The sequence below is a fragment of the Pleurodeles waltl genome, chromosome 1_2 (assembly GCF_031143425.1).
Source record: "Pleurodeles waltl isolate 20211129_DDA chromosome 1_2, aPleWal1.hap1.20221129, whole genome shotgun sequence".
In the NCBI taxonomy this organism is placed as follows: Eukaryota; Metazoa; Chordata; class Amphibia; order Caudata; family Salamandridae; genus Pleurodeles; species Pleurodeles waltl.
In genome coordinates, this window is record NC_090437.1 from 923,117,300 (window position 1) to 923,132,378 (window position 15,079).

Consider the following 15,079-nt stretch of genomic DNA (forward strand, 5'->3'; position numbering starts at 1 on the left):
ATAACTCACCATTGGAGACACAGGGAACAACCACGCTGCCATGGAGCCCGAAATGCATGTCTTCCCCATGATCTTCTACGTGCTGCTCCACCACAAATACCAACATCGGCGAAGACGATGACGGTGAGTACACACGCCTAGCACACTAGAGAGGGAGGGAGGAAAAAAAGAGTGACACACACACGCACCACACACACCCCCCAACACCATACACACAATCAGCTACATTCCAAAAACAATTTTACCACATAACTCGGATGAATAATGCAAGGACAAAACAAATTTGCAAAAGTGAATGTAATGAGATCAACACTGCATGAAAAATAAGTTAGGCAAGATAATAGATATATACATATGTACAGAAAAAGGGACACAGCCCAGTACACAAAGTTCATAGGCCACATGGCCACAGGCCAAAGTCCAAAGCTACACATGTCACCTGCATCAGCACGGAGAGAACACTGCAGAGGCATCAGTTGTTAAATAGGCAGGTACCTCAGGGGGACAGGGGGTGGGGGGTCACCTCAGCCGGGAGATGGAACAAGACCACTGGTTCTGGAGGGGGCAACATGCCCTGTGCTTGATCTTGGGGAGTGCAAGGCCACAGTCTCTCAGGTGGGCGACTTGCCCACTTGCTCTGGGGGGGCAACATGCCCTGTGTTTGGCCCTGGGGAGTGCAATGCCACAGTCTCTCAGGTGAGTGACTTGCCCACTTGCTCTGGAGGGGGCAACATGCCCTGTGCTTGGTCCTGGGGAGTGCCAGACCACATTATCTCAGGTGGGTGACTTGCCCACTTGCTCTGGAGGAGGCAACATGCACTGTGCTTGGTCCTGGGGAGTGCAAGGCCACAGTCTCCCAGGTGGGTGACTTGCCCACTTGCTCTGGAGGGGGCAACATGCCCTTTGCTCTTGATCCTTGGGAGTCTTGGGTATGTGGGTGTCTTCTCCACTGGTTCTAAAGGGGGGCTCGTGCCCTGTGCTCTTGATCCTGGGGAGTCTTGGGTATGTGGGTGTTTTACCCACTGGTTCTGGAGGGGGCCTCATGCCCTGTGCTCTTGATCCTGGGGAGTGCAAGGTCACAGTCTCTCAGGGAGATGTCCTACCTACTGGATTTGCAGGGGGCAGGTTTCACAGCAGCCCATGGAGGCAGGATTCCATACCGTCTGCCGGCGGTGACGGCTACTCACTGGAGGTGGTGGTGCTGCAGCTGCGGGGAGGCTCGTGCACATCCCCTGCAACCTCGGATGGCTGCACAACCATGGTTGGTGGTGGAGGCTTCATCACAATTACTGCCCCAGGCCCCTTGTTCTTCATGCCTGCTGATGCAGGCTCCTTGCTCTTCCTGGCAGCTGGACCATGCTCCTTTCCCTTCCTAGCAGCTGCTGCATGCTCCTTTGTCTTCCTAGCAGCTGGGGCAAACTCCTTTCCCTTCTTGCCTGTTGGGGAAGTCTCCTTTCTCTTTCTGGCAGCTGGGGCAGGCCCTGTTCCCTTGAGGCTGCCTGGTACAGGCTCCTTCATCCTTTTTCACCACGAGTGGGTGTGGTGTCGACTGGGCCCATGGACTGGGTGGCTGAGGTGCTTGGCTGGGTTTTTTCTACCCTGCCCATACGTGCAGGACGGACACAGTGGAAGAGGATACAGGGGATGTGTGCACGGCTGTTGTGGAGGTGTCTGCCAGTGAGGTGTGTGTTCTGCTTGGTGTAGTGGTGAAGCTGGTAGTGGTTGTTGATGTAGTGCATGCAGGTGTGAGTGTAGACAGAACTGGGAGGGAGGTGAAGGAGGAGGAGGGGGAGACAGTGGAAATAGTGGATGTTAGTGTGTCTGCATCTGGATCGCGTTTGTATGAGTGCCTGTGAGATGAAGTGTGGTGCTAGTGTTTGCCTGTACCACTCTTGTGTGTTGCCTTGTGTGCATGCTGGTCTGCCTGTGTGCTTGGGATGGGTTGGGGTTGAGGAGAATGGGATTGGAAAGAGGAAGTTAGAGGGGGGTGGAAACAGGGACAATGGCTACCATCAGAGAGGAGGCCAGAGCCTAGATCGATCTCTGTTGGGCCGCCAAGCCAGTGTGAATGCCCTCCAGGAATGCATTAGTCTGTTGCATCTGGGCTGCCAGCCCCTGGATGGCATTCACAATGGTTGACTGCCCTACAGAGATGGATCTCAGGTGGTCAAGAGCCTCATCACTGAGGGCAGCAGTGCTCAATGAGGCAGGGCTTGAGGTCCCTGGGGCAAAGGAGATGCCAACCCTCCTGGGTGAGGGGGCACAGGCAACTCGATTAGGGGCTGCTGGGAGGGTGGTGCTGGTACGGGGTGGCGGCTGTACCTGTAGCTGGGGTGGTCACAGAGGTGTCCGCCACCACTAGGGAGCTTCCATCAGAGGAGGTATCTGTGTCAGAAATGTCCCCTCTAGTCTCCGATGTGGTGCGCCCCTCGCCCTCTATCCCACTAGTGCTCTCACCGTTGGTGGACTCTGCCTCCTGGGTCCTGTGGGATGCAGCTCCCTCCGTCGCCGGTGCCTCTGCTCCTCCACTAGAGGATGCTATTGCACATAAGGACAGGGTGACAAAACAAAAAGAGGGAGGAAGAGACAAAGGATACACTTTGTTAATGGCTGCAACAATACCACCATTGGTGTACACAGCACCGTCACACACAGGGAACAGCCCTACGCAATATGCCATAGCACTACCAGAGAAATAGTTAGCAGCCAAGGCATGGGGAGGGGCACACACCGCCAAATGTAGCACACCTGGACCCACGCAGTCCTGACCAGTAGTGGATGCCTACAGCCTAGTTGCAAGATTTTCCCTTCTGAACCCTAACCACCAGGGGACCTACGCTGCAATGTCAGGCCTGGCCTAGGGGTACCCACTGACACACATCCCCCACCCGGATACCATCCTACCATGCATAAGTTGTAATGATGGGCACTGTACTCACCCCCTTGTGGCTGCTGTGATGCCCTCAAGCGCCCATCCAGCTCATGATGGGCTACCGCCAGTATGCGGGTCAAATGTGGAGTCAGGGTTTGACGGGCACCCTTTCCTCGTTGGTAGGCCACCCCCAGCTGGGCCTCCGCCATCTTCTGTGCCCAGCATTTAAGGTCCTCCCACTGTTTCCGACAGTGAGTGCTCCGCCTGCCATAGACCCTGAGGGCCCGCACGTCCTTGGCAATGGCATGCCATATACCCTCCTTTGATGGTTTTATGGAGGCAATACACACAGGAAAATGGAATTAAGCAAACAGTCCTGCCTTTTAAACTTATGGCCCACATACCCCTTCACATCACCATTTACACACACTTGCCCAGCACACAACCAAGACGCTGCCCAGAGGATATCCACCCACCCCCTTACACAAGGCCTTCACACACACCACTCCATGCAGTCATGCCACATGCATAGTGCCCACAGAGTACTCTCCTGTTGGTCTGGAGGCCCATACAGCAGTCTGTAGTGGGGTAGGACCCCATCCACCAGTCTCTTGAACTCCGCCGAAGTGAAGGCTGGGGTCCTTTCCCCAGTCACACGGGCCATGGTAGGTTCCAGACACAGGTCACAGCAGCACATGCAGTATAGGTCCTCTCCTGTTGAAGATCAGATAGCAAGTGAGGGATGAGATAGAAAATGGTGGTCATGTCCGCAGCGGTGCATACCGTCACCGCCGGTGTAGATCACCATTGGCCACTGTAACCCATTGGGCCAAATGTTAACCAATGAGGAGTTGCACAACAGTTCCTGTCCGCCTCCCGCAACGGCTCACAACGTCAGCGGAATTACCTCACTTTCACCTGTCCCTCCACACAGAACAGGCAGACGCCATTTCAGGGGGGGGCAGGCCCTGGAAACTTGTTGCATCACTGGTGAAATTAGGACATGCTAGACAAATCACACTTACCCATTACAAGTTACCAGCATGCAAAGTTCTGTTGTATCTCCATTGTTCAGTTTCTGACCGGCTCCACACTCTTTTGCCCCATAGATTGCTACCGCTGTGGATGAATAGGAGCTGGACACATACACCCATGTACAGACCCCTTGTGGGCTTGGAAACAATGGGGGACCCAATTGAAGCCTGACCTGATATCTGCTATCTGTCACCCCACTGGGATCCCCCGCTTGTGCAAGTGCTATCTGTACTCCATTTCCTGGCAACTGCTTCGGTACTCCATTTCCTGGTTCTTTCGAAGTGACAGTGGGCTTGGCAGCAGGAATGTTACAGCCAATGTTCTCAATAGTGCTAACAAGAGTGTTGCCTGCCCTGATTAAACACATGTGCAGCTACATTGTATTTCTCCAGGTTGAAGATTCAGCCACAGTGAAGGCCGACTTCTATGCAATGGAACATTTCCCCAACATAATTGGGGTGATTGATAGAACCCATATTGCATTTGTCCCCCCTGTCAGAATGAACAGGTGTTCAGAAATCGTAAGAGCTTCCACTCTATGAATGTACAGATGGTCTGCTTGGCAGACCAGTACATCTCCCACATCAATGCTAAGTATCCTGTGTCGGTGCATGATGCCTTTGTCCTGAGAATAGCAGCAACCCAAATGTGATGGCCCAACTACAGAGGCACAGGGTGAGGCTAATAGGTGAGCCCTGGTTCCCACCCAGTATATGTTGATGTAATGGTATGATGTGGGCCATATGAGATAGTGTGTGGCTAAATGTTGTCCCTCAAAATTTGCAGGTGACCTTTTACCCCAACTTCTCATGGCTGGTGATTCCTGTGAGGAATGCCAGGACAATGGCAGAAGAACATTATAATGAGGCCCATGGGCAAACCAGAAGGATAATAGATAGGAACTGAAGGCCATGGTCTGATGCTGCCATCTAACAGGTGGAGCCCTGTGCTATTCACCCAACAAGGTCTGCCAGATAGTAGTGGCATGCTGCATGTTGTACAACCTTGCCATGAGATGCCATGTGCCTCTTCTGCAGGAGGAGGAGGCTGGAGATGCCCGTGTGCCAGCAGTAGACCCTATGGACATTGAGTATGAGGAGGCAGAGGATGAGGGTGAGGACAACAGAACATCATTGATCAGACTATACTTCCAATGACACACAGGTGAGAGAGTGTTATTTCACATTTCATTTGCAGAATTTCTGTGGCACTGGCATACTGTTATTTCCCACTTCTATGCCCACTTACTGTACCCTCTGGCAATTCATTTTGCAGAGGTTGGTGACCTGACATACACTCCTGGTGTGATCACTGCATTGATCTAGGCTCATTTTCTGTCCAGTTGAATTGCAATTTTTTTACCTGTTTCAATGAATACATACTTGAAAAATTTGACATACTACAAACTTCTTTTTTTTCTAAGGGTGTTTATTGAAGTGCTAAAATATTGAGGGGCAAGTGCAATGGGATGGGGTGATGATGGAGGAAAGTCCAGGGTATTGTTCCAGTCTGTTTGTAGCATAGGTGCATTGTCCGAATGGACATAGGAAGGGGAGAAATGGCAGTTCAAGGTGGACAAGGTGACTGAGTGGGACACAAGGTTGACAATCAGGAGAGTCTCATTTCCTGGCAGGGGTCTTGGCAATTGTCTCTGGCTTCTGTCTGGTTCGCAGGGAATGTTTGCGGGTGGTTCTGCTTCTGCAGGGAGAGGGGTGCTGGTGGCCTGTGAGTACTGTGGTGGGGCCTCCTGGCCACTGGCGGCAGCGGAGGTGGAAGGCTGTTCAGATTTCTGGCTAGTGGCAGGGGCCCGCTGTTGTGTGACTGCCTCCCTCATTATATTGGCCATGTCTACCAGGACCCCTGCTATGGAGATCAGGGTGTTGTTGATTGCCTGCAAGTCCTCCCTGATCCCCTGGTACTGTCCCTCCTGCACGTTTTCCAGGATCTGGCCCATCATGTCCTGGGAATGTTGATATGCTCCCAGGATCTCTACAAGTGCCTCCTGGAGAGTCAGTTCCCTGGGCCTCTCCTTCCCCTGTCACACAACAGTCCTCCCAGTGTCCCTGGTGGCCTGTGCCTCTGTCCCATTGGCCTGCATAGATGATACAGACAAGAGGAGAAAGTCATGTACATATGTTCCATCCGAAAACAGTATGGTGAACAGTCAAGTTAGTGCAAGTACCCAAACATTCCCTTCATCACACTTCAAACTCTTTTTCAAGTCACCCTCTGCATTCAGGCCATGGGTAAATTGGAGTCAGGCATACAACATGCATACCCAGTACCAGGTTTTGGCTAGAAACATATGGCCAGACCACAAGTATGTCCTTAAAATGGTACATCTCTACAACTATTTGTCATACCAACATTGATGTCAACGCTGTAATGTATGTATGTGGATGAGGATACATACACCACACATTTCCTACTATGTATCAGCTGTAACAATCTTTCTATGCATATGTGCACATAACCATCTATCCACACATAGTAGCTCAATCCTTTATTCCTGCACATTTCATCTACATCATCATACACTCTACCTTTCATCCACTGAAATTGCATTGGACTCACCTGGTCATCTGGTGCACCATATAGCTGGTCATACAGGGGGAGGGCCTCCTCCACAAGCTTGTCCAGCTCTTCCGGAGAGAAGGCAGGGGTCCTATTACCAGCAGGATGGCACATGATTGCTCCAAGAGGCAGTACACAACAGCTCAGGTCATGAAGGTCTTGATGGCAGCAGTGTCAGGAGTCAAGTGAGGGATTGTGCAGAAGATGGTGGTCACAACTACCATGTACAGGACCATCACCGCCAGTGGACGTCGCCATTGGCCCAAGTCTGCTAAAGGCAGTAATGTGTTCCAATGGCAATATCCACTGCGGTTGTAACTGTCTACAGCCACAATGACATCCGCCGGCGTAGTCAAGTCACTTCCTGATGCCCTGTACAGTAGGTCAGGCAGCTGCCATTTTAGGGCTCATATATGTATGTTGAAGTTATGAAAGTTTTGTCATTTTCTGAAAATGTATATTGAGGACACTGTGTTACGTGCTGGCTTATTGTTTAAAAGTATCAATGTGCATGTTACTAGTAAAGGAAGTGAAAAGAGGTATTATGGGTTATGTACATGAAACAGTGTTGTCACCATACAAATGACAATCAGAAGATGGTATAGGTGCAACACATATGTGTTACATGTCAACTAGGTTGATGTAACTTTCACTGTCAATGACATGTATCTCCATTTAGAGAACATGCAAGGGTTTAGAGGATTTGAATCCGGTATACTTTTATATTTTGCCTTGCTATGTGCTGAATACCACACATTCATTGCTTCATGTGAAATGATTTCAATATATGTGTCACATTGTTGTGATCATAATCATGATGTATAGAGTGAGTCATTCACATACATTCTAGTGTTGTCCCACATAGTTACCCTGGCCTGAGGAGAGCAAGACAACCTCCAGTGTACTATCCATTATCAGACCTGCAGACCACAGAGGCGCGACATGTAATCTAAATGTATTGCCTGGATAGGCATACAATTATGGATCTATGTCGTCAGTTGGAGCCAGATCTGATGCCTGCCATTAGCAATCCCAATGGCATACCTCCCATCATTCACGTCATGTCAGTGCTCCACTTCCTGGCCATTGAGTCCTTCCAGAATACAGCGGCCCTAACTGCAGGGATGTCTTAGCCCATGTTCAGTCTGGTTTTGAAGGGTGTACTGTCTGCATTGTTATATTACCTGGACAGCTACTTCAGATTAACCCAGCGTGAGAATTTGGCACATGTGAAGGCAGATTTCTATGCTTTGGGACACAATCCACATGCGATTGGAGCCATAGATGGCACCCATGTAGCCTTGGTTCCCCCAAGTGCTAATTAACAGGTATATAAGAACAGGAAAAACTTTCACTCCATAAACGTCCAAGAGGTCTGTTTGACTGACCTATACATTTCACAAGTTTGTTCAAGGTATCCAGGATCAGTCCATGATTCCTTTATCATGCAGAACAGCACACTCCCACTGCTGATGTCACAAATGTGCACAGAGAGGGCCTGGCTGGTTTGTAAGTCACATTTGTCATGTGTGTGTGTACCTTTTTTCCAGCTACCATATATGTGGATGTCCAAGATTAAAGTTTGGATCATTGTAACTATACCTTACAGGGGACTGGTTATTGACACCAGTCAGGTACCCAAGCACACCAGGGGAAGTCCGCTTTAATGAGGCACTCAGAAGGACAAGGCATGTTGTGGAGTGGACTTTTGGGCTACTGAAGGTAAGATTTCGGAGCATAGTCAAAACTGGAAGAGCCCACCTCTACTCGCCCTACAAGGTATGTCAAATAATTGCTGACTGCTGCATGCTCTACAACCTCACCCTGAGACGTCAGATACCATTCATACCAGATGAGGGGGAGCCAGCAGATCCTATTGGTGGAAATGCAGATTTGCTAAGTGAGGATAAGCATGATGAGGATGAAGCTGGAGACATCAGGGCAGATTTCATCAATCAGTACTTCAACTAACTCAAGGTATGTGATGTTATTTTACAATACAGATACCATGGGAATATTGTTGAGGTTGTGCACGCCATGTAATGTTCTTTTTACCACCATCAGTGGGGTCTTAAGTGGCTCCAAAGCCCATGACTCAGATATCCATGCAGAATGTTACTTGGAGTTATGTACAGATTCTATTGTTTAGGAAATGCGCAAACAATGTCAAATTTGTAGTTATGAATAGACAATGTGATATATGTGTTCCACTCTGGCCTATACCTTATCTTTGTCAATCACAGATTTGTAGATTGGCTATTTAGTTCATCCTCATTTGGCAATCTCAAACAGTGTCTCAGGCAGATGGGATTTGCAGACTGACATGAGAAGTGGACATGGATTAGACCAGGTACTGTTTAGCATGAGATTTGTGGTGTGTGAGTTCTATGCTCAGACTGTCAGGACGGACAGTGGTTTGGAAGTGTCCTTTCCACAAAAACGGTAAAGACCGCCACATAACGAGTTGTGGGGCTTGGCTGCTGCCAAACCTCTACAACGCCACATGGCCCGCCGGTGCGGTCTCATGGACGCAGCTGGTGGTGTGCACCTCCAACCCGGTGGCAGGCCTCAGCCTGCTGGCCGGATTACAGGGCTGAAAACACCAGGCTTTCCATGGCGGTCACCCCGCCATGAAAACCCTGGCGGTCACGTACCCGGTGACAGGAATCCCCATTCTTATCACCGGCAGACTCACCCCTACATGTCCGTACACATGCACACACACCCCTACCCGTCCACACACTTGCAAACACCCCCACCTCTTCATGCAGGCATGCATTCACATACACACCCCACAGCATACGCACTCATTCAGAGACACCCCCACTCACTCGCATTCATCCACACAGACACCCCCACTCACTCGCATTCATCCACACAGACATCCCCATACACGTTCAGACATGTAGACACCCCTCCATTCATGTGCACAGATGCAGACACACACCCCATTCATGTGTATATACACGTACATGAACATTCACATTCAATCAAATACACACACACACTCACACTACGCCCCCTCCGCATACATGCACTCACTACACCCTTCTCCCCCCTCCACATACATGCACACACACACCCACACACATGGACACCCTTCCCTCCTTTCGGATGACCACTTACCTTCTCCATCGAGGAGATCATCTGGGGAAAAGGTCCTGGAGGTCTTGCATCGCCAGCACCACCACACCAGCAGGACTCTGCCATGCAGTATTATGGCTTGTAACACATTAGGGGGAGTCCTGCTGCTGTGGCGGTGCTGGTGATGCAACCGCCTCTTCAAAGTCAGATTTATGCCCAGAAATGGGCGGAAGTCCTCTGATTACTCCAAATATGGCGGGCAACAGACCGCCAGTCCGCCGAAGTCACAATGAGGCCATTTGTCTGTTTCATGAGGTATGGTCATTTGGAAGGATTAGGTATGGGTATGTGATAAGGCTTTAGCTGATTATACATTGAACCAATCTGTCTGCCTCCTGGGATGGTGATAGACTTACATGTCCCTAACTTCTGTATTCTGTGGTTTGTTAATGAATGACACCTAAGCTGAAACACTGAAGTCCACAGCATGACTTCACAATGTGCTGATTGTCATTCTCCAAATAAATATGTGGAGATCTACAATACAGGTGACTTGTTTCAAGTCTATGTTACAATCCCAATGCAATATGTATCCTGGTTGTACAGTATTTGTGTGATAACTATAACAAAGGTATAAAATTGGAGAGAAACATTTTGGTACAATAGTTGTCATACATGACAGCTGTATATGGTTAATACATCACACTTACTCAGAATCTGTGGTTAAGTGGTATTTCTTGGGGAGTGCACAACAAAATTAGTGATTTGAAGCAAAAAAGACAAAAAGTTCATAGTGAAGGGTTCAGTGAAGTTGGGTGAAAATAATCAAGGTAGCTGCTACACCATTTGGAAACACAAGTCGAGTGTCCTTGCACCATGGGAAAATGGAGTTAGGTATCAGAACAGTCAACAGGGCATATCAATGACATACAAGGGGAACCAATCAGGAGAGGTTCACTTCCTGGCAGTGGATTTAGTCTTGGCATCTGCTCCTCCTGGATGTCTTGGTAGATATCCAGGTTTGGGGGGAGGGGTTCTTCTGCTGCCGAGGGTGGGATGTCTAAGGCATTCTCTCCTCCTGCCAGGCCCTCAATTCAACTAGCAGCCACAGATGTTGAGGGGCCTGATATGTCATTGCTAGTGGAATACACCTGATGTTGGGTGCCAAACCTACTCAGGGTTGTGTTCATGTCCCTCATCACCGCAGTAATGGAAGCCAGGATGGCATTTTGGGCCTGCCACTGCAGCATGGCTTCCTGGTGGTTGTCCTTCTGCAGCTGTCTGATCTCCCCCATCATGGTCAGTACCTGGCCCATCATGCCTTGGGAATTTTGGTAGTCTCCCAAGACTTGGGAGATGGTCTCCTGGTCAGTTTTGTCCCATGTAGTCCCATCCTCCCACACTGCCTACCCCCACGTACCTGTGCCACTGGCACAGTGTGTCCACTCCTTTTGGTGGCAGGACCATCATTGTCAGGGGTGACATTAGGAGACTCAGTACCTGTACTGGGGGGCACATGATGGAAGAGACTGCCCTTGGGACACAGGGACAAAGCTAAGAGGAAATTTCACACTGGGATGAAAGCCGTCACTGCCTGGATGAGGGAGAGCTCCCTTAAGCTCCTCTCTGTCAAGACTGAGCTCATCATATTTAGAAACAACACCTCAGCCTCGGACGACTCCTGGTGGCCCACATCACTCAGCGTACAACCTACTCCGACTGACCATGCCCGCAACCTGGGAATCATCCTCGACTCCTCCCTATCAATGACCGACAGTTAAAAGCAATCACCTCTTCCTGTTGGCACACCCTCCGCCAACTCCACAAAATCTTCAAATGGATCCTGGTTGACTGCAGCAAAATAATCACCCACACCCTAATCACTAGCAAGCTCGACCACTGCAATACATTCTACACTGTCACCACAACAAAGAACATCATGAAACTACAACTCATCCAAAACACCGCTGCAAGACTCGTCATGAACCTCCCCCCCAAGAACACATCTCCCAAAACCTGAGGACCCTCCATTGACTCCCAATAGAGCAGCTAATCACTTTCAAACAACTCACCCACACGTAAAAGGCCCTGCACAACATCAGATCAGCCTACCTGAACCATTGCCTCTCCTTCCATAACCCCGCAAGACCCCTCCACACCGGCCAGCAGGCCCTATCGACTATCCCACTCATCTGGAAAACCACCGCCAGAGGGAGATCTTTCGCATACCTTGCAGCTAAGAGATGGAACAACCTGCCAATGCACCTCAGATGAAGCCCGACTCTCACCATCTTCAGGAAGAACTTCACAACATGGTTCTTTGAATGAGGCCCAGACCCACAACCAGCAGCTTGAGACCTTCACGGGTGAGTAGTTGTGCTTTACAAAAACTGATTGATTGATTGATTGATTGGGGTTTCGGGGTGAATGGTTGCCTGTGATGTAATTGCAACAGGGCTGGGTGGAGTAGTCATGGGCAGGGTGTGACTGACAGTTGTTGACTGACCAGGTGTCGCCAATGGGCCAGCTTCTTCCTTAGTATCCAGACATCCAGGGCTGTTTTCCTCACTGGGGTACTTCATCCAGAAAGATAGTGCCAGTCTCTGGTGTCCTCTCCATGTTAGGGATAGCAAGGGTACCTGAAGGAGAAGTGGAACACATAGTTAGTATAAGTGATGCAACAAGTGATATATAAATTAGACATCTACATATGATATGTAAGATGCACACACTACCTTTACATGATCCTCTGATATGACAATGACAGCTGCTACTCAATCTGGGTTTGAGCAATCTAGGACACAGAGATTTGCAATTGCATACAGCAGGCTCCAAGCTCAAGGAGTATGTTGGTATTTAGATGGCTGATAATACCCACATATCTTGTCTGAGTAAAGTCATGACAATGTACATTTCTCTCCTAGTAAGGTGAATGGCATCATTCAGTCAACTAGAAGCAGAACAATGCACAATGGTGTCAGAGCTGGCACACAATATTGGTGCTACAATTTTACATGGGCCTCTGTCTGGATGTACTGCAAGTGTATCCAGTTTGCCATTTAGGTGTCCCAAATGAGTATATGACATTATTGGGGAGCTTTTCTCAGAGTCCAGCTTGGCATGAGACAGAGCTGTAGCTGTGATTTGCTTATAATGGTACTGGTAGTGGGCCATTGCATAGCCGTCATTGCCATGAACTGTTAAATGGTGGACCATTCAGAGTGGATTACTTCAATTGTTAGTTTCACGTGCAAGACATTTCAAATTTAGTGCACTGCCCTGGTTTTGATAATGGTGAAGCAGTGCCTTTTAGTAGTTGGAGTGCTGTCAGATCCCAGGACTTCACACGCCCTTCCCAAACACGGTGGCCCAAGGTGAGTCTATTTGACATGTAGCATGTCAGTGAAGGGTATTTGGAGATTTGGAAAGATGGGTAGTGGGGTGTTTGGTCATTGGGGTGGGGAAAGATGATAGGTGAGCATGCAAGGCAAAACTGTTTCGTGATATGAATGTGGTTGTGACTTACTTGACTCCACTCCCCCAGGTATTCCTGTCAGGCCCTCAGGATGCAGGATGTCTAAGACTTTCTTCTCCCATGATGTGAACTGTGGGGGAGAAGGTGGGGCCCACCACATGTCTGGAGGACTGCCAGCTGGTGCCTGGATGCCATGGAATGTACCTTCCCCCTGAGATATTTCTACCTCTTCCTTATGTCCTCCCTTGTGCATGGGTCGCTGCCTCCTGTCTTCATCCTGTTGACTATCCTTTGCCACAGCTCTATTTTGCTGGCTATTGATGTTTTCCGGACCTGTGCTCTAATTAAATATGGCTCTACCCTAACAATTTGGTCCACCATGACCCTCAACTCATCATCAGTGAAATGTAGATGTTTTTGTGGGGACATGGTAAAGGTTGTAAAGACGGTGAGGTAGTGAACAAAAGGATGACAAATGTTTATGATGAGGTGTGGGTAGTGTGATGTGAGTGGGTGACGGTTGTTGGGTATTGTGAGGATTTGAAAATTGGGTGTTATATATGTTGTGCAAGTGTGGGATGTGTGCTGAGTGTAATGTGTAGGGGTGGCTAATGTTTGTTTAGCTAGATATACATTTCTTTGCTAGTGTCTGGCTGTGAGTGGCGTTCTGGTTGCAAAGGGTTGTAGGTTGTATAAGGTGTGTTTTATAGTGCAATTTGTGGGTGTGTCGGTATGTGAATGTGTGTCAGGTGTGGGGTATTTAAACAATGTGGTGTAGCGTTCAGACCTCCACAGGTCGCGCCGCCAATGGTTTTCCGCCATGAAAGAGCTGGTCTCATAATTTGTGAATTGTAATTGATTGGTTGACTTTTGTCGGTCTGTCGATGCTACTACGACACAGGGGAGTGGGGAGGGAAAAAACTGTGACACAGACACACAACACGCAACATCCCCACCCCCACCTTCACCCACTACAACACACACACTAATACATCTTGATACATTACAGTTACACCCCCCCAACCCCCTCTGGAAGAATGCAAGGACAAAAGGAAATGAGTCGAATAATTGTGATATATTCAATTACATAAATCAAACATATTTACAAATATATACATTTATACTATATACAATTATATACACCAAGAACACAAGTCCAAGGGATTCTACCATCACAGTCCGTGGATCACTGTGTCCAAAATGCATGGGCGAGGCCCACACTCAATACCCGAACAAGATGGAGAGAACACTGCAGGGGCAGCAGATAGAAATAAAACAGGCACCTCAGGGGGAAGGGATGTGGGGGGCACCTCAGCCGGTTGAGTGCACAACGCCAGATCCACGAGGGGGCTACATGCCCACTGTTCAATCCTGGGGAGTGCAAAGCTACAGTCTCTCAAGTCTCTACAGTGGGTGGTTTGCCCACTGATGAATCCTGGGGAGTGCAAAGCCACAGTCTCGCAAGTCTCTACAGTGGGTGGGTTGCCCACTGATCAATCCTGGGGAGTGCAAAGCCACAGTCTCTCAAGTCTCTACAGTGGATGGGTTGCCCACTGATCAATCCTGGGGAGTGCAAAGCCACAGTCTCTCAAGTCTATACAGTGGGTGGGTTGCCCACTGATCAATCCTGGGGAGTGCAAAGCCACAGTCTCTCAAGTCTATACAGTGGGTGGGTTGGCCACTGATCAATCCTGGGGAGTGCAAAGCCACAGTCTCTCAAGTGGCTGTAACTCTCCACTGGTTGTGGAGGGGGCTTTGTGCCCAGAGTGCTTCATCCTGCCAAGGACTGAGCTAATGGATGCCTTTCTCCACTGGTTCTGGAGGGGGCTTTGTGCCCAGAGTGCTTCATCCTGCCAAGGTCTGAGGTAGTGGATGTAACTCTCCACTGGTTCTGGAGGGGGCTTTGTGCCCAGAGTGCTTCATCCTGCCAAGGACTGAGGTAGTGGATGTAACTCTCCACTGGTTCTGGAGGGGACTTTGTGCGCAGAGTGCTTCATCCTGCCCGTGGCGGCCTCAGTAGTGTCAGAATCATTGGCGCT